General features: G+C 42.9%; 1 pseudogene; it reads right to left on the reverse strand.

The window, feature by feature from the left end:
* Positions 1-1,682: 1,682 nt before the first annotated feature.
* LOC126962197 (60S ribosomal protein L5-like) lies at positions 1,683-13,585 on the reverse strand (annotated as a pseudogene).
* Between the last annotated feature and the right edge of the window lie 13,635 nt (positions 13,586-27,220).

The raw sequence follows: 27,220 nt of genomic DNA on the forward strand, positions 1-27,220 counted from the left end.
TTAGCCCATGACCTCCAAGGTCATTTTGGGCACTGACATCAGCTTGTGGAGGGCAAAGAGCATGTGAGTTTACAGATGAGGCCTAGAAATGGCACACATCACTTCCTTTTGCATTTTATTGGCCACAACTTGGACATATGGCCAAATCTAACTCTGTTGGAAACCAAGAAATGTAGTCCAGCTGTGTGCCCAGGAAGGAGAGGAAGCAAGTTCCATGGCAGACTAGCAGTCTAAGCCCACACATCTGGAACCACATACATTACACACATACTGACAGTGTTACTTATGCCTGTTACACACAGATCACACTCAAGCCTGGGAGAAGGAGGGCGAGTGCCTCAAGAAAATTATAGGAGTGTTTAGCAGGAAGCTTGAGTGCATTTGCCCCAACTTTCCCTGGAAACAGAGAGCATCTTTCCAGACTTGGACACAGTGCCATCTGCTGCTCAATAAAAAGTAGGGAGGTGGACTGGGCTATGGTTGGGCTTGGGGTCAGAGTAACCAGGTTAGAAGAATCACAACTTAGTACTCTAGAATTTTCATTGGTTTGGTAACCACAGGAGATTAGAGGAAATTCATGCAGCAGCCACTTCCATTTAACAGACACCAAACAAAAATTGTGAGGAGGAAGGGAGAGGAGTTGTATGGTTGGTTTTAGCTTTCTGTGGAATTAATTAATTAAGGCAGCTGAGTATCATGGAAGGCAAGACTGGAGTCAAAAGACCTCGGTCCTAAGCCCCACTTTGCCATTATCTGGGCTGCAGTTTCCTTAGTTCTAAAATGAGGGGACAGGCCCAGCACAGTAGCTCTTGCCTGTAATCCCAGCACTCTGGAGAGCCAAGGCAGGAGGATTGCTTGAGTCCAGGAGTTTGAGACCAGCCTGGGCAACAATAGCAGGACCCCATCTCTATAAAAAAAATTTTTTAAATAGCCAGGTGTGGTGGCATGTACCTGTAATCCCAGCTACTCAGGAGGCTGAGGCAGGAGGATTGCTTGAGCCCAGGAGTTGAGGTTGCAGTGAGCTATGGCGGTGACACTGTACTCCAGCTTGGGTAACAGAGACACCTTGTCTTAAAAAAATAAAATAACATTTTAAAAATAATGAGGGGACAAGACTTTTCATGATTCCTTCCAGCTGGGAGCTCCAATCCAGTTCCATAGTCATATGTGACCATTTTCAAGATGGCAATTGAAGCCATATAAACACATCGGATCCCTCAGGGAGAGCGTTTCTTGTTTCGTTTCCTTAAAAAAAAAAAAAAACTAAATCCATATAAGTTCCACATCAGAAATACCTATTACTCGTTTTTTTTTTTGTTGTTTTGTTTTTTTTCTGTCAATAAGTTTATTGTCTGTATCTGAAAAATCCTCATAGAAAATTGTTTGGTTTGACCGAGTGTGGTGGCTCACGTCTGTAATCCCAGCACTTCGGAAGGTCGAGGCAGGCAGATCACAAGGTCAGGAGTTTGAGATCAGCCTGGCTAGTATAGGGAAACCCCTTCTCTACTAAAAATACAAAAAATTAGCTGGGAGTGGTAACGGGCGCCTGTAAATCCCAGCTACTCAGGAGGCCGGGGTAGGAGAATCACTTGAACACAGGGAGGCGGAGGTTGCAGTGAACTGAGATCGCACCATTGCACTCCAGCCCAGGTGACAGTGCGAAACTCCGTCTAAAAAAAAATTTAAAAACCTTCCTTTTGGGGCTTCTTTTCATAGACTGGATTCTCTCATACAGCAGCATGAGCTTTCGTGTATGTCTCCTCCATCATGTCTGGAGTTACATTGTTCTTTATGTATTGAAAGAACTGTTTCTTGTAAGTATCTTCATCCTTCTCCATTAAGTAGCACATGTAATCTGCAACATTCTAGCCCCTGATGTGCTTCTGGTGTACTTCAGCATTAACTTCCTTGTTTTCAGAATCATAACCAGGGAATTATTTGGTATTGTGAGGGATAGACAAGCCTCCATCCACAGCTCCCTTCAGGGCGCCAAAAAGCTTTATTGCCAGTGGTAGTTCTGCCAAGGCCTACATCCAAATAGCAGGTAAAGGCACCTGGCCGACCATCAATGCTTTCCACATTGTATCCATCGCCAGTCACCTCCACTTGGCCTTCATAGATCTTGTCCATGCCAAACCCACTGAGAAGCCGGCGGGCCAGCAGCAGGCCAGGACAAGACGCTGCAGCATCATTTGTCAGGCCAAACTTCACACCGTATTTTGGCAGTTCGTGTGCATATGCTGTGCAGACTATCATATCCCCCTCAATACAGGCAAAAGCGATCTGACAAATGATATCTGTTTGTTACACGAACTATCATCCTGTATTTGGGTGTGCTGTATTTATTTTTATCCTGTATCACCAAGCGTTTCCGGGCATAGTAATCTGTTTTACCCTCCGTCGTCTTCTAAACTTCGCCTGGTATCTCTTAAAGTCAGCCTTGTTCTTCACAACTTTAGCAAACCCCCTCCTGTGGATCAGAGACCTGTGTCTGTGGCTCGACAGAGACCTGCCGGCCTATGACTTGCATTTAAAGAAAAGTAAAGATGTAGGCATTTTTAAATGAACAAGCAGGACTTGTTGATTGGAGGTGGATGATGAGAGAAGAGCGTTTCTAGCTTGGCACAGCTGGGTGGCTGAGGAAGTCCCACAGCTAATGAATAACCGTTAGCATTCATACACTCTGATGCATCCATATGACTCAGGCGTATTCTAATTGCTTCACATAGCCTGTCTCAATTTTCATAACAACTCCTGTGGAGAGTACTATTATTGGCCCATTTTACAGAAAAAAAAAACACACACACACACAGGAAACACTGATGGAAGAACAGATGAGAAACAGGGAGGAAGGGAGTGTGGCAGACAAACTGTCCACCAAAGTTTGGTGTTATGCTCCCTCCCATACTGTAGACTTATTGCTGGCATATGTACATTTCATAAGGGTGATGCTAAAATTTAGATATGCCCTTCCTGCATCCTCTTTTCTGTTCCCTTCTCCTGTCTGGATGATGCCAAGGCAATCCTGGAAGCCGCCTATTGAAGACAGCAGTCCTCAGTCTGGACCTTTGAACGACTTTGCAGAGTGGACCTCTCATGCCCCAATTTCACCTCCTATCTTCTGCCCTAGAACACCTACTTTGGATATGAGATGAGAAATAAGTTTTTATTGGTTAAGCCATTAAAATGTGGGAGTATCTTTGTTACAGCAACAATACTGAGTGAACATCTTGCTACATCTAATTAAAACTGGGATGGGAGGTAAAGACAGTAAATTAAATACTAGACATGTTGAATTTGAAATCTTGCAGGACAACCAAACGGGAAAGGCCTAGTAGGTAGACAGTGAGAGATGGGGTGGAGATGAACAGAGTCATCATTAACACACAAATTCACTGTGTGGGCTTGCTCCTAAATAAATCAGAGAGAAAGGAAAAATTACTGAAAATTTTTTTTCTGCCATTTCACTTCACAGCTGTGTGATCTAAACTGACCACAAAATGGGAGGTGTGAATCTGCTATTCCTCCAATGGCCTCATTTCTCTTGTACATTCTCACATTGTGAACTCTGAGTAAAATTCCAACCTTTAAAAGAAACATAGTTTTGGCTGGGCACGGTGGCTCACGCTTGTAATCCCAGCACTTTGGGAGGCCAAGGCAGGCAGATCATGAGGTCAGGAGATTGAGACCATCCTGGCCAACATGGTGAAACCCCGTCTCTACTAAAAATACAAAAATTAGCCGGACATGGTGGTGCATGCCTGTAATCCCAGCTACTCGGGAGGCTGAGGAAGAAGAATCACTTGAACCAGGGAGTCAGGCTGCAGTGAGCCGAGACTGTGCCACTGTACTCCAGCCTGGCAACAAAGTGAGACTCTGTCTCAAAAACAAAAACAAAAAACATTGTTTTTCTGTATAATGGCTCCAAATCTGAGCCAGCTGTTGCATCAGCTGAAAAAAAAACAAAAAACAATGAACAAATCTCAGAGTGAGAAAATGCTATTTTTGCCTTGGCCTCAGACCTTGGAACTCAACCTCATGGAAGACGTGACTTGCTGTGCGTGTCTGGGAATTTGTGCTGTCAAGATGGCGTCTGACGCAATAAAAAATGATAAAGGGGATATCATCACCGACCCCACAGAAATACAAACTACCATCAGAGAATACTATAAACACCTCTACGCAAATAAACTAGAAAATCTAGAAGAAATGGATAATTTCCTGGACACTTACACTCTCCCAAGACTAAACCAGAAGAAGCTGAATCCCTGAATAGACCAATAGCAGGCTCTGAAATTGAGGCAATAATTAATAGCCTACCAACCAAAAAAAGTCCAGGACCAGATGGATTCACAGCTGAATTCTACCAGAGGTACAAGGAGGAGCTGGTACCATTCCTTCTGAAACTATTCCAATCAATAGAAAAAGAGGGGATCCTCCCTAACTCATTTTATGAGGCCAACATCATCCTGATACCAAAGCCTGGCAGAGACACAACAAAAAAAGAGAATTTTAGACCAATATCCCTGATGAACATCGATGCAAAAATCCTCAATAAAATACTGGCAAACCGGATCCAGCAGCACATCAAAAAGCTTATCCACCATGATCAAGTTGGCTTCATCCCTGGGAGGCAAGGCTGGTTCAACATACGCAAATCAATAAACGTAATCCAGCACATAAACAGAACCAAAGACAAAAACCACATGATTATCTCAATAGATGCAGAAAAGGCCTTTGACAAAATTCAACAGCACTTCATGCTAAAAACTCTCAATACATTTGGTATTGATGGAACGTATCTCTAAATCATAAGAGCTATTTATGACAAACCCACAGCCAATATCATACTGAATGGGCAAAAACTGGAAAAATTCCCTTTGAAAACTGGCACAAGACAGGGATGCCCTCTCTCACCACTCCTATTCAACATAGTGTTGGAAGTTCTGGCTAGGGCAATCAAGCAAGAGAAAGAAATAAAGGGTATTCAGTTAGGAAAATAAGAAGTCAAATTGTCCCTGTTTGCAGATGACATGATTGTATATTTAGAAAACCCCATTGTCTCAGCCCAAAATCTCCTTAAGCTGATAAGAAACTTCAGCAAAGTCTCAGGATACAAAATTAATGTGCAAAAATCACAAGCATACTTATACACCAGTAACAGACAAACAGAAAGCCAAATCATGAATGAACTTCCATTCACAATTGCTTTAAAGAGAATAAAATACCTAGGAATCCAACTTACAAGGGATGTAAAGGACCTCTTCAAGGAGAACTACAAACCACTGCTCAGTGAAATAAAAGAGGATATAAACAAATGGAAGAACATTCCATGCTCATGGATAGGAAGAATCAATATCATGAAAATGGCCATACTGCCCAAGGTAATTTATAGATTCAATGCCATCCCCATCAAGTTACCAATGACTTTCTTCACAGAATTGGAAAAAACTGCTTTAAAGTTCATATGGAACCAAAAAAGAGCCCACATCTCCAAGACAATCCTAAGTCAAAAGAACAAAGCTGGAGGCATCACGCTACCTGACTTCAAACCATACTACAAGGCTACAGTAACCAAAACAGCATGGTACTGGTACCAAAACAGACATATAGACCAATGGAACAGAACAGAGTCCTCAGAAATAATACCACACATCTACAGCCATCTGATCTTTGACAAACCTGAGAAAAACAAGAAATGGGGAAAGGATTCCCTATTTAATAAATGGTGCTGGGAAAATTGGCTAGCCATAAGTAGAAAGCTGAAACTGGATCCTTTCCTTACTCCTTGTACGAAAATTAATTCAAGATGGATTAGAGACTTAAATGTTAGACCTAATACCATAAAAACCCTAGAAGAAAACCTAGGTAATACCATTCAGGACATAGGCATGGGCAAGGACTTCATGTCTAAAACACCAAAAGCAACGGCAACAAAAGCCAAAATTGACAAATGGGTTCTAATTAAACTAAAGAGCTTCTGCACAGCAAAAGAAACTACCATCAGAGTGAACAGGCAACCTACAGAATGGGAGAAAATTTTTGCAATCTACTCATCAGACAAAGGGCTAATATCCAGAACCTACAAAGAACTCAAACAAATTTACAAGAAAAAAACAAACAACCCCATCAAAAAGTGGGCAAAGGATATGAACAGACATTTCTCAAAAGAGGACATTCATACAGCCAACAGACACATGAAAAAATGCTCATCATCACTGGCCATCAGAGAAATGCAAATCAAAACCACAATGAGATACCATCTCACACCAGTTAGAATGGCAATCATTAAAAAGTCAGGAAACAACAGGTGCTGGAGAGGATGTGGAGAAATAGAAACGCTTTTACACTGTTGGTGGGATTGTAAACTAGTTCAACCATTATGGAAAACAGTATGGCGATTCCTCAAGGATCTAGAACTAGAAGTACCATATGATCCAGCCATCCCATTAGTGGGTATATACCCAAAGGATTATAAATCATGCTGCTATAAAGACACATGCACATGTATGTTTATTGTGGCACTGTTCACAATAGCAAAGACTTGGAATCAACCCAAATGTCCATCAGTGACAGACTGGATTAAGAAAATGTGGCACATATACACCATGGAATACTATGCAGCCATAAAAAAGGATGAGTTAATGTCCTTTGTAGGGACATGGATGCAGCTGGAAACCATCATTCTCAGCAAACTATCTCAAGAACTGAAAACCAAACACCACATGTTCTTACTGATAGGTGGGAACTGAACAATGAGATCACTTGGACTCAGGAAGGGGAACATCACACGCCGGGGCCTATCACAGAGAGGGGGGAGGGAGGAGGCATTGCATTGGGAGTTATACCTGATGTAAATGACGAGTTGATGGGTGCTGATGAGTTGATGGGTGCAGCACACCAACATGGCACAAGTATTCATATGTAACAAACCTGCACGTTATGCACATGTACACTAGAACTTAAAGTATAATAAATAAATTAAAAAAAAAAAAAAGATGGCGTCTGAATGCATGAAAGGGGATTGGCTCTCTTGGGAAAAATGCATAGAGTAAGAAGAGGAGAGGACCAAAGATGGACCCTCAGGGAGCGCCAGCATTTGGGATGTGGGCTGGAGAGGAGTTGCTCATAAAGGCCAAGGAGCAGAAGTCATCAGAAAGGTGGGAGGGATATCAGGAGTAACAAGAGTCCCCAAGGCCAAAGGAAAACAGAATGTCAAAGAGTGTCTTTGTAAATAACAGACAGGGTCTCACTCTGTTGCCCAAGCTGGAGTGCACTGATGCAATTATGCTTCACCACAGCCTTGAACTCCTGGGCTCAAGCAATCCTCCTGCCTCAGCCTCCCAAGTAGCTGGGACTACAGGTGCACATCACCAAACCTGGCTAATTTTTAAATTTTTTGTAGAGACAGGGGTCTTGCTATGTTGCCCAGGCTGGTTTCTAAATCTTGGCCTCAAGCAGTCTTCCCTCCTCGGCCTCCCAAAGTGCTGGGATTACAGGTGTGAGCCAACACACCTAGCATTCAAATTTTGTTTTTAAAGGCTGAAAAAAGGGGTTACTGGGTTTGAAAATAAAAATATTATTTGTGAGTTCTATGATAGCAATCTCAACAGAGGTGTAGATATAAAAATCAGATTTTAATGGAGTAAAAAAATTCAAGGAAGAGAGGGCTGTAAGAGGTTTGGTAATAAAGGCATGGCCCAAGATTAGGTTGGGAATTAGCAGGCTCAAATCCTTGTTCCATAATTTTCCAACTGTCAAACCATGCGTGGATTCAGTTTCTAAATCTGTAAAACAGTTTTAATAATCCCTGTCTCAGAGAGGTTTTTGAGGATGAAAAGAGAGGACAGTTGTGATTGTGTTGTAAAACCCAAACGACTAGGAGTGAGTATAAATTATGGATTTTCCAGCCATTCTAAAATCTTCCTGAGGATACAAAGCAGAATCGCAGAGAGCTGGAACACACAATTCCACCTCCTCACAGAACTGCTGTTACTGGAATGGGCTTCCGGTGATGATCCACCTAATGGCATGGGAAGCGGTTCTGTAAAACACTGGTTCATCTGCTGGAAAGGTATCAGAGATGTTGTTTATTACATGACTCAGCCTCATCTCAAAGACGATGGCTGGGAGCATCCCCTCTGGTCTTGTGGACGAAAACAGTCCAACTCTGTAGAATATTTGAAGATGTTTATTCTGAGCCAAATATGAATGGCCATGGCCCATGACACAGCCCTCAGGAGGTACTGAGAATATGTGCCCAAGGTGGTCAGGGCACAGCTTGGTTTTGTACATTCTAGGGAGGCATGAGACATCAACCAAATACATTTGAGAAATACATCGGTTCGGTAGAGAAAGGTGGGACACGAAAGGAATGGGGATGAGGGCTTCCAGGCTATAGATAAATGTAAACATTTCCTGGCTGCCGATTGGTTGAGTTTGTCTAAAGACCTAGGATCAATAGAAAGGAAATATTTGGGTTCAGATAAAAGACTGTGGAGACTGAGGTTCTTTTGAAGTCTCATAGTGGCTGCCCTTAGAGACAATAGATGACAACTGTTTCCTATTCAGACCTTTAGAAGGTGCTAGACTCTCAGTTAATCTCAGGATTGGGAGGGCCTGGAAGAAAAAGATATAACTATGTTAATAGAGATTCTTTAGACATGTAAATTCCGCCCCCAGAAAGGACAGCTTTGCAGGGCCATTTCAAAATATGGCAAAGAAACATGTTTTGGGGTAAACTATTTTGATTTTCTTCTTTACCAGGTAATGTTATGCCAGATTCAGAAAGTAAGTTGCAATATGTAGGATTAAATAAAACCCATCTGATGAGAATTTATGGCTTGTAAGGCATGACTCCCCAGACCCCTTAGATAAGAACTGGGGCAAGATAAGAAAAAATCAGAGCTTAGTCCTCAGTCTTAACATAAGGAACAATTGTGCTTCTCCTGAACAATTGGCCTGCTTTTATCTTGTGACTGACTGACCAAGTTTCCCTTTTGCAATGGTTGCTAGAAAGTTTACAGTCAACCATGTGGCCCGCCCATTGTATGTACAAAAGACGCCATGGGGTGCTTTTTTTGTACTGGATTCTTCTCCAGTCCTCCTTAATGTTCCTACTTCTACTATTCTCATATTTTAAATCTGTACCACACTATTTTATATATGCATTCTTACAAACATTGTTACAAGGGATGATATTGAAACCGCCTTTGGAAAATTATGACTGAGACAGTGAAAGAGATCTAACTTAACTGACTCCATCCTGCTTCTAACCTCCCAGCTGTCCTTATTCATTCCTGGGGGTAGGCTGAACTAACTTTGGGAGAAACTTGATTTATAGTTTAAGTAAAGATGGTAACAGCCCTTTCCCAAGCAAACCTCCTTCTTGCTTGGGGACTAGTCCTTTGTAGGACTAACATTAGCCACAAGATTAGAAATTACGGTTTAGGAGGCATGCAGCTGGAGGCTACAAGATTCTGACCCTCCCTCAGCTGCTCCTAAGATCAGTGCTTGAGACATTTTGCAGACCCTGCACTTGATGGATCAGCTGGCACCACCCAGATGAATAAACTGGCTCATCTGCTCTTATGGCCCCCACCCAGGAACTGACTCAATGCAAGAAGACAGCTGACTCACCGCGATTTCATCTCTGACCAGTCTGCACTCCTGGCTCACTGGCTTACCCCCGACCCACCAAGTTATCTTTCAAAACTCTGCCCCCTGAATGCTCGGGGAGATTGATTTGAGTAATAACAAAACTCTGGTCTCCCACACAGCTGGCTCTGTTTGAATTACTCTTTCTCTATTGCAATTCCCCTGTCTTGATGAATCAGCTCTGTCTAGGCAGCAGGTAAGGTGAACCCCTTGGGTGGTTATGACATAAATAATTGTTCTAGGCACGGTGTCTTGCTAATTTTTCATCCTCTATTTGATTTGTATGTGTGTATCAATACATCTCTAGTCTTTCTAGACACTCCATGAAACTGAAACTGTCATGCCCTTGTGTACCTTCCTTAACATCAGAGCTCATGACAACAGCTAACACAACCTTCTCTAGGGGCAGATAGGAATGCTTTATGTGTGGAGATGTTTATGGATTCATTGAATCACAACAATCTTTTTATGTTTACTTCACAGATAAGAAAACTGAGGCACATCAAGGTTCAGTACCTTCAAAGCCACATAAATAGTAAGGAATGGATCTAAGATTAAAAACCCAATCGCCCAGCGCCAGAGTCTGTGCCACACCTCTCTACGAACTCATGAAAACTCTGGGATACAACTGCTTCAGTATTTTGGCTTGCTTGCTTTGTAAGATATTAGCAAGGAGGTCTGGGAAGGCTTCCTTGTTAATATAGTATCTTACAAGTTCTGTGAGGAGGTAGAATTATTTGTTCTAGCTCTCTGTGATCCTGCTTTTTACCCTGAGGAAGACTTTAGAATGGCTGGAAAGCTCATAACTTACACTCATTCTTAGTGTGGGTTTTGGTTTTGGGGTTTTTCGTTTGTTCGTTTGTTTCTTGAGACATTGTCTCGCTCTGTCGCCAGGCTTGGAGTACAGTGGAGCTATCTCGGCTCACTGCAACCTCCACCTCCCTGATTCAAGCAATCCTCCTGCCTCAGCCTCCCAAGAAGCTGGGACTACAGGTGTGCACCACCACACCCAGATAATTTTTGTATTTTTAGTAGAGACCGGGTTTCACCATATTGGTCAGGTTGGTCTCGATCTCCTGACCTCATAATCCACCTGCCTCAGCCTCCCAAACTGCTGGGATTACAGGCATGAGTCACCGCACCCGGCCAGCATGGGTTTTAAAACTCAATCACAACTGTCCTCTCATTTCATCCTCAAATGCCTCTCTGAGACAGGGGTTATTACACCTGTTTGACAGATTAACACATGAAATGTAACAGTGGCTGGGCAGCTAGAAATTGGTCTTCATGAAATAAATTACATAAAATTTCTTTCATGTGTGAACCCTGAAAATATGAGCCAGGTTTCAGTTAATTTAGAAAGTTTGTTTGGCCAGGCTTGAGGACATGCGTCTGTGACACAGCCTCAGGAGGTCCTGACGACATGTACCCAAGGTGGTCGGGGCACAGCTTGGTTTTATACATTTTAGGGAGCCATGAGATAGCAATCAATATATGTAAGATGTACACTGGTTCTGTCCTGGAAGGTGGACAACTCAAGCAGGGAGGGGGCTTCTAGGCCACAGGTAGATGAGAGACAAATGGTTACATCCTTTTGAGTTTCTGATCAGCTCTTCCAAGGGAGGCAATCACACATGCATTTATCTCAGTGAGCAGAGGGATGACTTTGAATAGAGTGGGAAGCCGGTTTTCCCTAAGCAGTTCCCAGTTTGACTTTGCCCTTTAGCTTAGTGATTTTGGAGCCCCAAGATTTCCCAGATTTATTTCTTTTTCACACATGTAATAGGATTGGTACAATATAGCTAAAAATAGTATGTCTAAGGAGAAGTCTTAATGAATACAGATCTCTTTCTTAAATAAGAAGTAATTTTTAATTAGATTAATCTGCCTCTCTTGGTTTCAAACAGTCTGAATCTTGCTAGAGTGCTAATTGTTTATACCCTACATGGATTTTATGGTCAGCGTTTCAACTTTTTGGAAGTAGCTGGATGAAATACATATGGACCTAGGAGAAAAACAGAATACTATATAAACATGTCACGTCAAAACATCCTACTCTTTATCAACTTATTAGCATAAAAATGGTCCAATTGGCATCAGAATATTGAAAAAACAAGGAGATGATGTTGCTGATTCAGGAACGTCTCACTTCTTTATTTCTCCTCTGAAGGTAGTTAATGAGATTATAGTTTTAATCCTGGGCATGCTTGGCCACTCTGCTATCTTTAGCATAGGTTTATGGATATTAAAAACGTTCTTGCTTAATAATTATGATATGAAGCTAATGTTGTTTCCTTCTCTTCGATATCCTGCTCGTTCCTCATCAGTCAGGGCCCAGGCAATGTCCCACCCCCTCCACAGAATAGCTCCTCCATTCCTGTCCACTTGAACCCACGTTGACACAACTTCCTTCTAAATCCCTGCAACATTCTCTTTGGCATGTATGGACACATTCAATACTTACCACTTGGTGCTGTCAATCATACATCAATGGCATATATATGTGTGTGTGTGTGTGTGTGTGTGTGTGTGTGTGTGTGTGTATCAGCCATTAGATATAAGTTCCCTCCAGGCAGGAACCGAGTCTCTTTACATTACCGAGTCCACATCACCATGTACAATGATAGGGCACTATAAATGTTTGTTGAATTAATAAGTTCAGGAAAGAATGAATGAATGAATGGGAAGTGAGTTGGAAGACCTCTGTGATTGACCAACTCTGCCCTTGCTTAGGGTAATGTTTCTCTAAAAGAGGTCTTTGAATCTTCTGCATCTGAATCTTCTGAAATGATTAAGATGCAAAATCCCGGGCTCCATCCCCAGTTCCTTTCATTAGAACGTCTGGAGTTGAGCCTAGGAATTTGCAGCTTAACAAGCACTCTAGGTGATTTTTTTTTTTTTTTTTTTGAGACAGAGTCTCATTCCTGTTGCCCAGACTGGAGTGCAATGGTACGATCTTGGCCCACTGCAGCCTCGCCCTCCCAGGCTCAGGTGATTTTCCCACCTCAGCCTCTGAGTAGCTGGGACCACAGGTGTGCACCACCACACTCAGCTAATTAGGTGATTATTTAGCCCACGAACGTTGAGAGCCACTGGTTTACCAGGGTATGTTTTAGTAGATACTTTTTGACTGATTCATTGGAATAATCTGAATTACACACCACACCTCTCCACGGATTTTATAATTAAGCTCAAACTTGTAACAGTTTGTAATATTCTTTTGTGTTTAGTTTTTGGGCACCAGTGTTGTGAGATCACTGGAATTAAGGTAAATTGCAAAGTCCATAGTATTTGTATACCATGATGAGACAGCCAAATGCCTAGGCAGATAAAAAAAGTGTCCTCAGAGAACCTCTGACCCACCCCACAAGTGTTTACATCAGACGCTTTTGTGCAGAAGAGGGAACCTGCCTAGGGCCTTGTCTGAGTCTGCCCACATGTGCACTGGGGGAATGGGGTGGAGCCACAGGCAGGGGGAGGAACCTGGCTCTTCAGTTCCTGTGTGGTGGCCTGGGATTTAATCTGTGAGGTGAGGGGCTTGTTAGCAGGATGCCATCTCAATTTGCTGAGTTTTTTTTTTTTTTTCCCTTTTCGCCCAATAAAATCCTGCTCTGCCCACCCTTCAATGTGTTTGCATATAATTCTCCTGGTCTTCTCACAAGCTAGAGCCCAGTTTTAGCTGAACTAAGGAGCAAAATTCTGCAACATTTTGGCTCCTAGACGTGGGGCTTGAGGAAGGGTGGGTAAGATGTGAACCAAAAAATCTTTTTTCCCTTTCGTTTCTAAGCCTTTTTGTCCTTGGACTTCTTCTGAGGATAGAGAAAACTGCGCACCACCTCACCTCAATGGCTTTAGGCACCTGCGAGATAGACTGGCGAATGGTGGGTTCCCACTTCCCTCCCAGCCAGAGCTGGTGTTCATGGCCCATGGCCCAAGGGTGCCCAATGGTGGACAGCAATTAAGCTTCTCTCCCTGTTGGAGGAACCCATCTGTATACGAATAAGAGGTACTTTCCCCAGGCATCTTTCCAACCCTGCATTTTAAACATTTTTTTCCTTTCTCTATCTAGCCTGTCAGCATTTAACTTTGAAGCAAGAGGGGTTTTTCTTTTCTTTTTGAAGACATTTTACTAGTCCAGGAATAAGGATCACTGTGTATATTCGCTGTAAAGTTTTAATTATGAAAAAGGATTTGTGAGGTTGGTCTTTAGCTGTAGCCAGTCTGGTGGGCTTTGCATGACTTTCTGTATGGTGAGTAGCAAACCTTGCTGCAGGCCTCCATCTTGTTTTGGGGGACATGACCTGTAACCACGTGGCAATGCTTTGTCTTAGCCTCCACCATTTTACAATGGCGGCCGGGTTCAATCCTGTCTCAGGGAATAAGTCCTTTCTGGTTTGATATCTGCATGACCTGTTGCTGATTCTCCTCCCCTCCACAAACCACCTTTTATCTTCTTTTCTCTGAGCACCTGGGAGCTCACCTTTAGTATAGTTTGAAAGCCAGAAATATTGGCCACTTGGTTCGGCTAGTTGGGTGATAAGGGAGTTAAAAGGTTTTTCTCAAAGAGCACTCAGCTTAATTAAAAGTGGATATCCAAGTTACAAGTATTTTTAAAAGGTCTTTATGTTTTGTTTTGTTTTTTCTTGGATCTCTTGGCTGGAAAGGGTATTTTCTCAGTAGACTGGATTATTTTTCTCCATTTTGCCTTGTCACTCTTAATGTATGCATGAGAGGCCCTAAGATAACTCCTGGGGGCATAGGACTCCTTGGGAAAAACAGACAAGGTGCCACTAACCCCGTTTTGGGAAGAAACCTGTTTTTCTCATGGAACCCCAGGAATTAAATGCAGATAGATCCCTCTCAAAATCTGTTTTTGCCTCCCAGGCATGCCCGTTTTATTAGGCCTTAAAAGCTGCATGTTTTTCTAGCCCTGTCCCTTAAAGGGCACCACGCAGAGGCCAATAATCCAATTAGGAGACTGGCAGATGAAAAATCTCACGACTACTGCATTTTCCTCTGCCTGTGTAGTTATATATGTGTTGTGCGTGATGTCTATAAAAAAGCTCTAATTAATTGACTTTAAAAAGGATAAGAGCTTGAATCAAATGTTTTTTAAAAGGGAAGATAAAAGCTGTGGTACGTTTCAGTTCACATGACTTTAATCCTTGAGAAATAAAAGCAGCCTTAAAGATTATTGGTAAAATGCAGATATCATCAAAATGTAAATAGGTGATCTAAATTAATGCAAGTCAGATACTAGGTTTCCTTAATGTTTTAAGGTTATAAGCTGCCTTTTTGGTTTCTGAGAACTGTTTGACTTGCCTGCTTCATAAGTAGTAAGGCCTAGAGACATATGGAATTAACCACACCCTTAATTATGCTGGAAGGAGTCAAACCTTCGCTGCAACTTGTACATAATTTTAACAAGCTACTAGGTTCTACATAAAAGTTTAAAATTGCTGGGAGTTACCATTATAACATGTAATTGAAACTTCTGGAAATTGATTTACATGTGAGTTGTGTAAGAATAGTAAGATGTGTTTTTAGCAAAAGCTTATAAGAAGGCGTGGAAATATAAATTATTTCCTAGGCTTGAAGGATTGTTTTGAATTGGATAAGGTAAAACTGAAGGTTTAATCAAATGATGAAAGGAGTATAAAAATTAATCTTGGCCAGGTGCGGTGGGCCATGCCTCTAATCCCAGCACTTTGGGAGGCCGAGACAGGCAGATCACCTGAGGTCAGGAGTTCGAGACCAGCCTGACCAACATGGAGAAACCCTGTCTCTACTAAAAATACAAAATTAGCCAGGCATGGTGGTGCGTGCCTGTAATCCCAGCTACTCGGGAGGCTGAGGCAGGAGAATCAGTTGAACCCGGGAGGCAGAGGTTGCAGTGAGCCAAGATCACACCATTGCACTCCAGCCCAGGCAACAAAGAGTAAAACTCCATCTCAAAAAAAAAAAGAAAAAAAAATTAATGTTGCAAAAGAAATTCCATATGTGAACATACTAACCAAATTCAAATGATTATTATATGGTCTTCTGTAAATTGAGCATTGAAATAAAAGCACAACAAGGTACTTTTTTTTTGTTTTGTTTTGTTTTGTTTTGTTTTTTGTTTTTGAGACGGAGTCTCGCTCTGTTGCCCAGGCTGGAATGCAGTGGCACTGTCTCTGCTCACTGCAAGCTCCGCCTCCTGGGTTCACACCATTCTCCTGCCTCAGCCTCCTGAGTAGCTGGGATTACAGGTGCCCGCCACCATGCCTCGCTAATTTTTTTGTATTTTTTAGTAGAGATGGGGTTTCACTGTGTTAGCCAGGATGGTCTCGATCTCCTGACCTCATGATCTGCCCGCCTTGGCCTCCCAAAGTGCTGGGATTATAGGCGTGAGCCACTGTGCCCGACCAACAAGGTGCTCTTAAGGCACTAATGTGCTCTTTAGCAAACTTTGTAAAAGGTTATACAAGGTTTTTTGCTTTTTTAAAATTTCAGTCATCATTTTGGCAAATAATTTATGGCAATCTGGAATTGTATTTTATAACGTCAGGTGTTTTAAATCTGTAACACATAACAGACTTCCCAAAATCAAACTTCAGTTTCAAAATTGTCTTTCCTGATGCCTGGCCTTTGGGATGCTACAGAGGGCCCCTGGAGTATCCAAAAGAGAGGTGAACAGGATTATTTGACATGTTTAAGTACACAGGATTGCCAAAATGATGTTTAATCTTCAGGTTGGATTTTAGAGAATTATATTAATATATGTTCCAAAACTGTATGGGATGTTTAAAATTCTAATGTCTTGAGTGTATGCTATCATAATTAAGGTTATTATGTTAAGTTATTGTAAACCACGGAGATAACCAAATTTATTTGTCAATCATGTTTCTGACTATAACTACCCTGGACATTTTGTTATTTACAGACAATTGTCTTCTTTTGCTCCTCTTCAAAAGAGGGTTTATAATCAGTTATAGAACTTTGACAGGTACTCTGAAATGCAGGTTTCTGATAACTTTGGAGATTGCGACATTGGAATAAAGGAAAAACATACAGGACTCATGAAAAGCTGAAATGTTTATGAATATTCAGCAAAACAAGAGTTAACTGAATGGCCTATCTAATACAAAACTGAAGTAATATTTTTGACTTTTGCTTGAAATATTGCTGATCCTTGTTTTGTTTTTCAGAGTCAAGCAAACTTATTTTGAGCCATTTACAGCCTTTAATAATTGAGTAAGGTATACTCCTGTGAACAAAATTTAGAGTATATTTGTCTCTGTCTCTCTGCCTGGTTTCTCCAGAATTTGAAAACTAGTTGTGAGTATTCTTAATTTATGGCCATATAGTTGTTTGCGTCAGTGCAATAAGAATCCATTTTCTTTTGCAACAGGACACAGTTGGAGAAACTGGTTGCAACAGACACAATTAGAGAAACTGGTTGCTTTAATAAGGCTTTGACTGGAAGGGTATGCTTCCGTTTAAGGAGTCAAGCTTGATTTTCAGAGCCAATAAAGCCCCATGGGAGAAACTGGCCTCATACCTTGTGTACACAGTCCCCACACAGGGTTCCTGCAGTAGGTAAAGAATGTCACTTTCCAACAGACGCAGGGATCACATCTCTTGAAACCTCAAGAAGAGAGGGGTTTGCCCAACTCATCAGTATTTGAGGATACAAACCCATGGCTAGGCTCAGCTTTAGAAGGTCTTATTTGAGATTCCCTGTGGAACAAATTTCCATCAAAGCCAATCTAAAAGGCCTATTTAGGAATAATTATTCTTGCTGCACTTTATACAAATAATTAGGCCAAGTATAACACTAAAGTCTATTTTGCAAACAACTCAGTCCTATCATGATTTGTTTTTAACAAAAATGAGGACTAGAGAAAGAAAAATAATGTTTCAAAATTTATCATTAGGTTCTAGACTCATTAATTGTTTTTAACTTTTTGCCTACATTTTAGACAAACCCTGCTTGTTCCTGTGAACCAAACAGCAATCTCTGGCTGCAGCTCAGATAAAACAAAAGGGATGGGTGATGTAAAAATCTGGATCAGTATTCTAGTCCTGAGCAATTATCCTGCAAATCCTGTCAGGCGATGAAAATAAATAGGATGCCCACCACCTAGAGATTTCCTTTTTGGGAAAGTAAGACAAAGGGAGCTAACCAAAGCCAAGCCCCATCACTCAAATCTTAGCAAGCGTAACTGTAGCCACCAGTTATCTGGGGGTGTCACAAGACATCCTTTTCGCTCCCTTGTTGGAGGAGGACTCAATTCTACTGCTCCACCTTAGCATTCAGCTTATAATAAGGAGTCCGTGCAACCCCCCTTAAGACATATTTTTGTCCCAAACTCAATTCCAAACTTCAGCTCAAAGCCCTAGGAAAGAAAACTGGATCTGAGGAATCCAGAGACAGATGATAATGGAAGTTAAAAGACACAGCACAAGTGAGCATGTCTAATTCCTGCTGATTAAGCCAAGCTTCCGGTTCCATGGATAAAGGTCATGCTAGTGTCCATGGCATAAATGAGGTCTAGGGAATTCAAAGGCTACTGACAGCAGGGGGGATAGGGCGTATGTGGGTAAGAGTAGATATTCCCAGCCCTTAGGCCCCCCTTTTAACATGGGAGAAAGCCACTTTGACACCCATAGGTGGCACCCTGTTGTGGCTGCCAGGACTTGGGGATACAAGGACAGAGGAAAGAAAGAGGAATGCCTCACTTTCCTTCCCTTACGTACTCTGGGTATTTGCTAGGAAGAGAAGGGAACCAGGGATGCCTGCTCCCTTCTTCCTAGATGGGTAGCCATTCATCTTCAGTCTGTATCTCTTTCAAATGCCTCCTGAACCCCTGGGACTCCTCTAAAAAACATCTTCTTTTTTCCTCTGTCTTCTCTTCAGTGATAGATAACAGTGTCTCTGTACTATGAGACACTCCCCTCAGATGCATCCTCCAAACTGGGAAGAGTTAATTTCCCAAACCTTAGACTGGTTGGTGTTTAGGCCTGGGCTCAGGGGAAGGGAACCCAGAAATCCAAATGCCAGCAAAAGGGTAATTTCATTCTTTGTTTTTTTTAACCAGTTGGGCTTTTGGCCTCCCCTCTCCCTTTGCAAACCAGTAAAAGGCCTTGGGATTTTTTGAGCTGTCCTTACCGTAACCTCCTTGTTTTGTTTTGATATATGTTTCCTAATAACCTGATTGTCTCTTCTCGCCTTCAGACCATCAAACTCCAAACTGTCATGCAACCAGAGCCTCAGACGATGGCCTCTTCTGCTGGGGATCCTTAGATAAGCCTCTGAGGGAGCTCTGACTGCTGTTTTCCCCAAAACAGCACCCCTGTTAGCAGAAAGCGGTTAACTTTGGTCATCATCCTTATCCTAACCTTATTCTAACCACTGTTGGATGTACTTCTTTAGAGGGGGGAATGAGACAGTCAAATGCCTAGGCAGATATAAAGGTGTCCCCAGAAAATCTCCGACCCACCCCACAAGTGTTTACATCAGATGCTTTTGTGTAGATGAGGGAACCTGCCCAGGGCCTCTTCTGAGCCTGCCCAAATGTGCACTGGGGGAACAGGGTGGAGCCTCAGGCAGGGGGAGGAGCCTGGCTCTTCAGTTCCTGTGTGGTGGCCTGGGATCCAGTCTGTGAGGTGGGGGGCTTGTTAGCAGGATGCCATCTCACTTTGCCGGTTTTTTCTTTTTTTTTCCCTTTATGCCCAACAAAATGCTGCTCTGCCCACACTTCAATGTGACGGCATGTCTAAATTCTCCTGGTCATGTGACATGAACCCAGTTTTAGCTGAACTAAGGAGCAAAATTCTGCAACAATGATGCCTTAAAGACATTTCTGCCTGAACAATCATTTCTTTTCTTTTCTTTCTTTCTTTTCTTTTCTTTTTCTTTTTTGAGACAGTCTTACTCTGTTGCCCAGGCTGGAGTGCAGTAGCACGATCTCAGCTCACTGCAACCTCCACCTCCTGGGTCCAAGTGATTCTCCTGCCTCAGCCTCCCAAGTAGCTGGGACTACAGGCATGTGCCACTATGCCTGGCTAATTTTTATATTTTTAGCAGAGATGGGTTTTACCATGTTGGTCAGGCTGGTCTTGATCTCCTGACCTCTTATGATCCACCCGCCTTGACCTCCCAAACTGCTGGGATTACAGGCGTGAGCCACTATCCCCGGCCACACGATCATTTCACTTAGGAGTTTTATAACTTGCAATAGTTCCTAAGAAAAACAGCATTTTACTGAGGCAAACTATGGTAGATTCTTAGTTTTCTCTTTGGTGGTGGCCTCTGTGATCTCTTTGGAATAGCTCAAGAATGCTCTCTTTTGGTCTTCCTTCTTGCAATGTCTCAGGACAGGTGATATAGGACACTGAGCTGGAAGAACACACAAGCACAGACACAGGGAACTGTTTTCTAAACTCAGGTGTCATTCCTGCTCTGAAAGCAGCTTCTAAATGGAACAAACAAATCCAACTGCAGCAGGAGTAACCACATGCCCTTCCATCTTTCACCTTATTAGATGAAGACTTTTTTCTTGAGATAGGATCTCACTCTGTCACCCAGGCTGGAGTGCAGTGGTACGATCATGGCTCACTGCAATCTCCCCCTCAAGCAATCCTCCCACCTCAGCCTCCTGAGTAGCTAGGAGGCTACAGCTACAACTACAAGTACCTGCCACCACGCTCGGCTAATTTTTTGTAGAGACGGGGTTTCTCAATGTTGCCTAGGCTGGTCTTGAACTCCTGAGCTCAGGCAGTCCTCCCGTGCCAGCTTCCCTAAGTGCTGGGATTACAGGCATGAGCCACTGTGGCCTGCCCAAGACTTTTTTTTTCCAATGAGAGATTTTAAAAGCTTAACAATGAGAGAATAAACCCAACAGGTCTACCATTCCAACTCACTTTTGCTTTCTTCTTTTCTTCCCTTCTACAGTAGGAAGTATCCCTCTCAGTACCTAAAGCTTTGATGTCACCTCCTCTAACAGCTACGCTATGCAGTGTAGATCATTCCAAGTCTTTATGAGCACTAAGTTACAGTCTCAAAGAATTCCATTGAACTGGTTCCAGAGTTGGTGTCTCTTTTCTAATCCTCCATTTATAATAATCACTTGAAATTCAAGTCACCTGTTACCAGGATTGCAAGAAACGGAAGAATCAATTTTTTTTTTTTTTTTTTTTTAGACAGAGTTTCGCTGTTGTTGCCCAGGCTGGAGTGCAATGGTGTGATCTCGGCTTACTGCAACCTCTGCCTTCGGGGTTCAGGCAATTCTCCTGCCTCAGCCTCCCAAATAGCTGGGATTACAGGCATGCACCACCATACCCTGGCTAATTTTTTTTTTTTTTAGTAGCAGAGACGGGGTTTCTCCATGTTGGTCAGGCTGGTCTCAAACTCCCGACCTCAGGTGATCCACCCACCTCAACCTCCCAAACTGCTGGGATTACAGGCGTGAGCCACCGTGCCCAGCAGAATCAAGTCTTTTCTTCTGGAGTTCTTTTAACTAAAGCCTTTAAACCAAGGCCCCAGCTCTCATGTTCATTTGAACTAACTCTCCCTCTCTCTCTCTCTTTCTCTCTCTCTCTCTCTCTGTCTCTCTCTCCCTCCACTCCTCCTCCCTCTCTCTGTCTCTCTCATCTTCTTCAGCTTTATTTTTCTACAATACTTTCTCCTTATCCCTGTTAAAGCATTTGTTATCACGTCCATCCTTTACTGTTTAATCTGTCTCATAAGCACAAATACGTGTGCACACACATACGCACACTCACACGAGTTCCCCGTGCCGGCTCCAAGTCTGGGTGCTGTTTTACTGAGCTATCTAGGTTGGACTTGTGTCTCGGTTTTCCACAATATTACCATATTCCAGGAGGAGAAACCATTTTATTGTCTATTTCTTATTTTGATCCACATACCACATTAAAATGGAGCAAAAGAAAGGGTCTCAAACAGACAGTATGAGTGCCTTCTTTAAGATGCTGGCCCTATAGAAATAGATGTCATGTTCTCCAAGGAGGATCCGGTACAGCCCAGCCGCGGCCAGTCACTTGGCGCCATCTGCTGGACACGGACAAACAATCGCAGGCGGGGAACGTTAGAACTGACGCATAGGCGCCCACTGCAAACCTGGCACCCCGATGAACCAATGGTTTCCCACTGAAACCATGCTTTATATCCCTTTATAACAAATCTCTCCAACTTCTTATCAATATCTCAGAAGCTAGGGAGTCTTTTCCACTATGGTTTTCCTGTTTCCTCTGCTGGTTCATAAAGTGCCTTTGCTTTGTTTAACAAGCAATAAACAATTTTTTGTTTTGTGTATCATTGTATCCCCAGCACCCTGCATAGTGACTGGGACATGTAGGAGCTCCAAAATTGGTGGATTTTTTTTGTTTGTTTCTTTGGCTTTTAAACGAAATAAGTGATTGATATCTGAGTTGGGGAAGATGACACACAGATATTCCTATTTTCATCAGATAGGTTTTGTTTTTTGTTTTTTGTTTTTCCTAGACTTCCTAGCCTGGGTAGATGGGTAATGGTTTAGAAGCTCCTAAGGAAGAACCTCGCCCCACCTCTAAAGTATTGAATCTGCTAATAATAAGGGAGGAAACACTAATAAATAAATAAATAAACCAGGAAAAAAAACCCTTGTGGGGAGGGGAGACAGGAAGGAATGACTTTGCATTATAGATTCTCCATGAAACCTGGCCTAGAATTGGATGAACCTTCAATGCTTAATGTACTCTTCAAAAATTGATGATTAACTGACTTGCTCAGTGCAATGGTTAATTTTATGTATCGACATGGATAGGCAGATGGGCATGGTGGCTCTATGCCTGTAATCCCAGCACTTTTGGAGGCTGAGGCGAGCGGATCACTTGAGGTCAGGAGTTTGAGACCAGCCTGGCCAACATGGTGAAACTCTGTCTCTACCAAAAAAAAAAAAAAAGAAAAGAAAAAAAATTAGCCAGGCATCGTGGCATGTGCCTGTAATCCCAGCTATTTGGAAGGCTGAGGCAGGAGAATTGCTTGAACCTGGGAGGCAGAGGTTGCAATGAGCCAAGGTCGTGCCACTGCCCAGCCTGGGTGACAGAGCAAGACCCTATCTAAAAAACAAAACAAAACAAAACCCAAACAAACAAAAAACATGGGTAGGCTACGGTGCCCAGTGTTTTGTCTAATACCAGTTGAGATCCTGTTATGATAGTGTATTTTCAATGTGATTAACATTTACAGTCAGTGTAAAGCAGCAGGGGTGAGCGGGGTGGGGCGGGAGGATCATCTAATCACTTGAAGGCTTTAAGAACTGAGGTTCCCCAAAGTAGAAGGAATTCTCTTCAAGAATGCATCATAGAAACCCTGCATGTGTTTCCAGCCTGCTGCCCTGTGGAATTCAGACTCAAGACAGCAACATCAACTCTGGCCTGAATATCCAGCCTGCCTGTGTGCCCTACAAATCTGATCTCTCTCTCCCTCTCTCTCCCCCAACCCCATTGGTTCTGTTTCTCAGGAGAACGCTGGCTAATATACCCAATATTGCACTTTATTGTATATTCGACATCACTGGTTCTCAGACTTTGATATGCATCAGGATACAAATCAATGGAATAGTTGTCTCTGGGAGTACAGTCCAAGGCATTTGTATCACCGTGATCAATTCTATAGTTGGTGCACTAAGTTTAGAACTACATGATGTGCATCACACCAGACTCGATCAAGAGCTTTTTTTTGAGACAGAGTTTAGCTCTTGTCACCCAGGTTGGAGTGCAATGGCACAATCTTGGCTCACTGCAAACTCCGCCTCCCAGGTTCAAGTGATTCTCCTGCCTCAGCCTCCTGAGTAGCTGGGATTACAGGTGCCCACCACCACGCCTGGCTAATTTTTGTGTTTTTGGTAGAGACTAGGTTTTACCATGTTGGCCAGGCTGGTCTCGAACTCCTGACCTCAGATTATCCGCCCACCCCGGCCTCCCAAAGTGCTGGGATTACAGGCATGAGCCACTGTACCCAGCCTGATTAAGAGCTTTTCAATGCACAGTTTGTTCTTATGTATATCCCCACATGGGAAGCGAAGTAACATTGATGAAACACAATGTGTCAGGTACTAGACTGAGCTCCTCCACCTGTCGTCTCATGTTTCACACAATCCTTTTAATATCATAGAACTTGCTCAGAATACCTATTCATTTTTTCATCTTATATTTGCTGAGCAGCTGTGGCTGGTCAGGCATTTGGCATGGCCATGGGGATAGAAAGCAAATGAGAGACATTGTTCCCCTTATGGAGCTAACATTCTAGAAAGAATCATCAATAACAGTCAAGTAAACAAAAAACAACATGTGATGTTATGTGGAAGGCACTCTGAAGGAAAAGAGTAGAGTGAAGTTATGGAGGATAACTGTGGATGGATCCCCCAGTTAGGTTACCTAGGGAAGGTGAAATGTAAGCTCACTGACACCTGAAGGAGGCCAAATGAAGAGCGAGGGTCCTAAGGAGGGGAAAGGCAACTCAGGCTTTGCTGGATAGAGATAAAATCAGAACTGTTTTTGTACAGTTGCATTTGATCTGCCTATGAGTCTCCTAGTGGCAATCTCAAGGAAGGCAGATAGACACATCAGTGTGAAATACAAAGGGGTCTGGATATGGAGATATGAATTTGGAGTCATCAGCAGACAGATGGTCTTTAAAGTAATGGAAATGATCAGATCAACTGGAGAGAGACTCCATAGACAGAAAGAGGAGCCCAGAACCAAGGCCTGAGAAACTCCAGCAATTGGAGTGCCTGCGAAGGAATCTGTGAGTGGTCACCGAAGTGGGGAGGAGGAAACCCAAGAGAGATGAGCATCATGGAAGCCAAGCTGGTTAGTGACAGGTCCAAATTCAGAGATAGGTGTGTCTGGGTCCAATGCTCACGTGCTGTTCACCGCGCATGTCTGGTACCTCCGAAGGATTCCATAGTGATGCACTGCATTGTACCATATTCCAAAAATCTCTCTAGTATAGATTAGTTCAGATGATCCTTATGACTTTAGAAAGCAAGCAAGAGAAGTATCATTATTATCTGTTTTACAGATGAGGACATGAATGCTCAGAGAATGAAGTAACCGGTTGATAGTGGAGCCAGGATGTGAGTCCAGATCTTCAGACTACTGGCTGAGTTTCCTTCACATTTAGTTCACACCCTTAAAGATCATTTTTATGGCCTTTTAAACAATAATTGCCAAAAAGTTTGGTTTTAATAAAATCATTTATTTTTTATGTATTTGAAATGGAGTTTCGCTCTTGTTGCCCAGGCTGGAGTGCAATGGTACGATCTCGGCTTACTGCAACCTCTGCCTCCTGGGTTCAAGCGATTCTCCTGCCTCAGCCTCCCGAGTAGCTGTGATTACAGGCAAGCACCACCGCGCTCAGCTAATTTTGTATTTTTAGTAGAGACAGGGTTTCTCCATGTTGGTCAGGCTGGTCTCGAACTCCTGACCTCAGGTGATCCGCCCCCTTTGGCCTTCCAAAGTGCTGGGATTACAGGCGTGAGCCACCGCGCCCAGCCAAAAGCATCTATTGAGTGAAACAGTATGCAAAAAGAAGTATTTGATTGTTACAAATGACTGACGAACAGGTTATCTGTGACAAACCGGAGGAAAGTAAAAGAATGATCTTCCAAATGTCAGAAATCAGACTTAGAGGAAACAGGGATGAAAACAGACATGGGGTTTTCCTCAGACTCATATGTTTTACTTTACTTCACCTAAGACCTGCTAGTCAGAGCTCTCAAAGCTTTCTCTTAATTCCTTAGCTTCTAATGGACCATTTCAGTGACTTTAGGAAGATAAATGGTCAGCACCAGGAAACTTGGGCAAGAGTTCTCAGCCCTACGTAAATGAGGGGGAAAATGCAAGGCAGTGACCAGCCTGGAACTTAGTCAAAGGGTCACTGACAGCAGAAGAGCCAAATGTCAAAACCATCTTGTCATTATGGGGGGCTGCAGCCTCCAAAAACAGGAGGAATATATAGATGACTGTGATAAACGGGGGATGGATGTGGGGGATACAGGAAATCCACTTAGATGATTGCAGCCAGGTGCGGTGGCTCATGCCTATAATCTCAGTACTTTATGAGGCCAAGGTGGGAGGATCGCTTGAGCTCAGGGGTTCAAGACCAGCCTGGGCAACATAGTGAGATCCTATCTCTACAAAAATAAAAATAAAAAATAAAAAAACTTGCCAAGGCATGGTGGGACATGCCTATATTTCTAGCTTCTTGGGAGGCTGAGGTGGGAGGATCACTTGAACCCAGGAGGTTGAGGCTGCAGTGAGCCATGATGGCTCCACTGCACTCCAGCCTGGGTGGCAGAACGAGACCTTGTCCCACAAAAAAAAAAAAAAAAAGAGAACAATCACTCAGAGTAAATGAGCATGGAAGGCCAGAAGCTGCCCGCCAAAATGTGCCCTTCCATTCCTGGCTAGGGCTCACACGTGGACAGTCTCCATCAGCCTTGCCTCTGTACTCCCTTCCCTCTATTGCAGGCTGAACTGTGCTTCTCAAGAATTCACTCGCTAAAGTCCCAACCCCCAGTACTTCAGAATATAATGCCACTTGGATGTCTGTTCCTCCACATCTCATGTTGAAATTTGGTCCTATCCTGTAATCCCAGCTACTCTGGAGGCTGAGGCACAAGAATCGCTTGAACCCGGGAGGTGAAGGGTTGCAGTGAGTCAAGATTGCACCACTGCACTCCAGCCTGGGCAACAGAGCAAGATTCCGTTTAAACAAACAAACAAAAAAGGCTGGGGATGGTGGCTCAAACCTGTAATCCCAGCACTTTGGGAGGCCGAGGTGGGCAGATCACTTGAGGTTAAGAATTTGAGACCAGCCTGTGCAACATGGTGAAACCCCATCTCTACTACGAATAGCAAAATTAGCCAGGCATTGTGGCTCATGCCTGTAGTATCAGCTACTTGGGAGGCCGAGGCACAAGAATCGCTTGAGCCCAGGAAGCAGAGGTTGCAGTGAGCTCATATGACACCACTGCACTCCAGCCTGGGTGAAAGAGCAAGACTGTATCAAAAAAAAAAAAAAAAAAAAGAAAAAGAAAGAAAGAAGGGAGGAAGGAAGGAAGGAAGAGAAAAAGAGAGAGAGAGAAAGGAAGGAAGGAAGGAAGGAAGAGAAAGAAAGAAAGAAAGAAAGAAAGAAAGAAAGAAAGAAAGAAAGAAAGAAAGAAAGAAAGAAAGAAAGAAAGAAAGAAAGAAAAGAAAGAAAGAAAGAAAGAAAGAAAGAAAGAAAGAAAGAAAGAAAGAAAGAAAGAAAGAAAAAGAAAGAAAAGAAAGAAAGAAAGGAGAGAGACAGAGAGGGAGGGAGGGAGGGAAGAGAGGAAGAGAGAAAGAAAGAAAGAAAGAAAGAAAGAAAGAAAGAAAGAAAGAAAGAAAGAAAGAAAGAAAGAAAGAAAGAAATTTGATCCTTATTGTTGGAGGAGGGCCTCATGGGAGGTGTTTGGGTCCTGGGGGTGGATCCCTCATGAATGGCATGGTGCCATCCTCACAGTAATGTGTATTATTAGTTCTCACCCTATTA

This window comes from Macaca thibetana, chromosome 9 (genome assembly GCF_024542745.1).
Source record: "Macaca thibetana thibetana isolate TM-01 chromosome 9, ASM2454274v1, whole genome shotgun sequence".
Lineage (NCBI taxonomy): Eukaryota > Metazoa > Chordata > Mammalia > Primates > Cercopithecidae > Macaca > Macaca thibetana.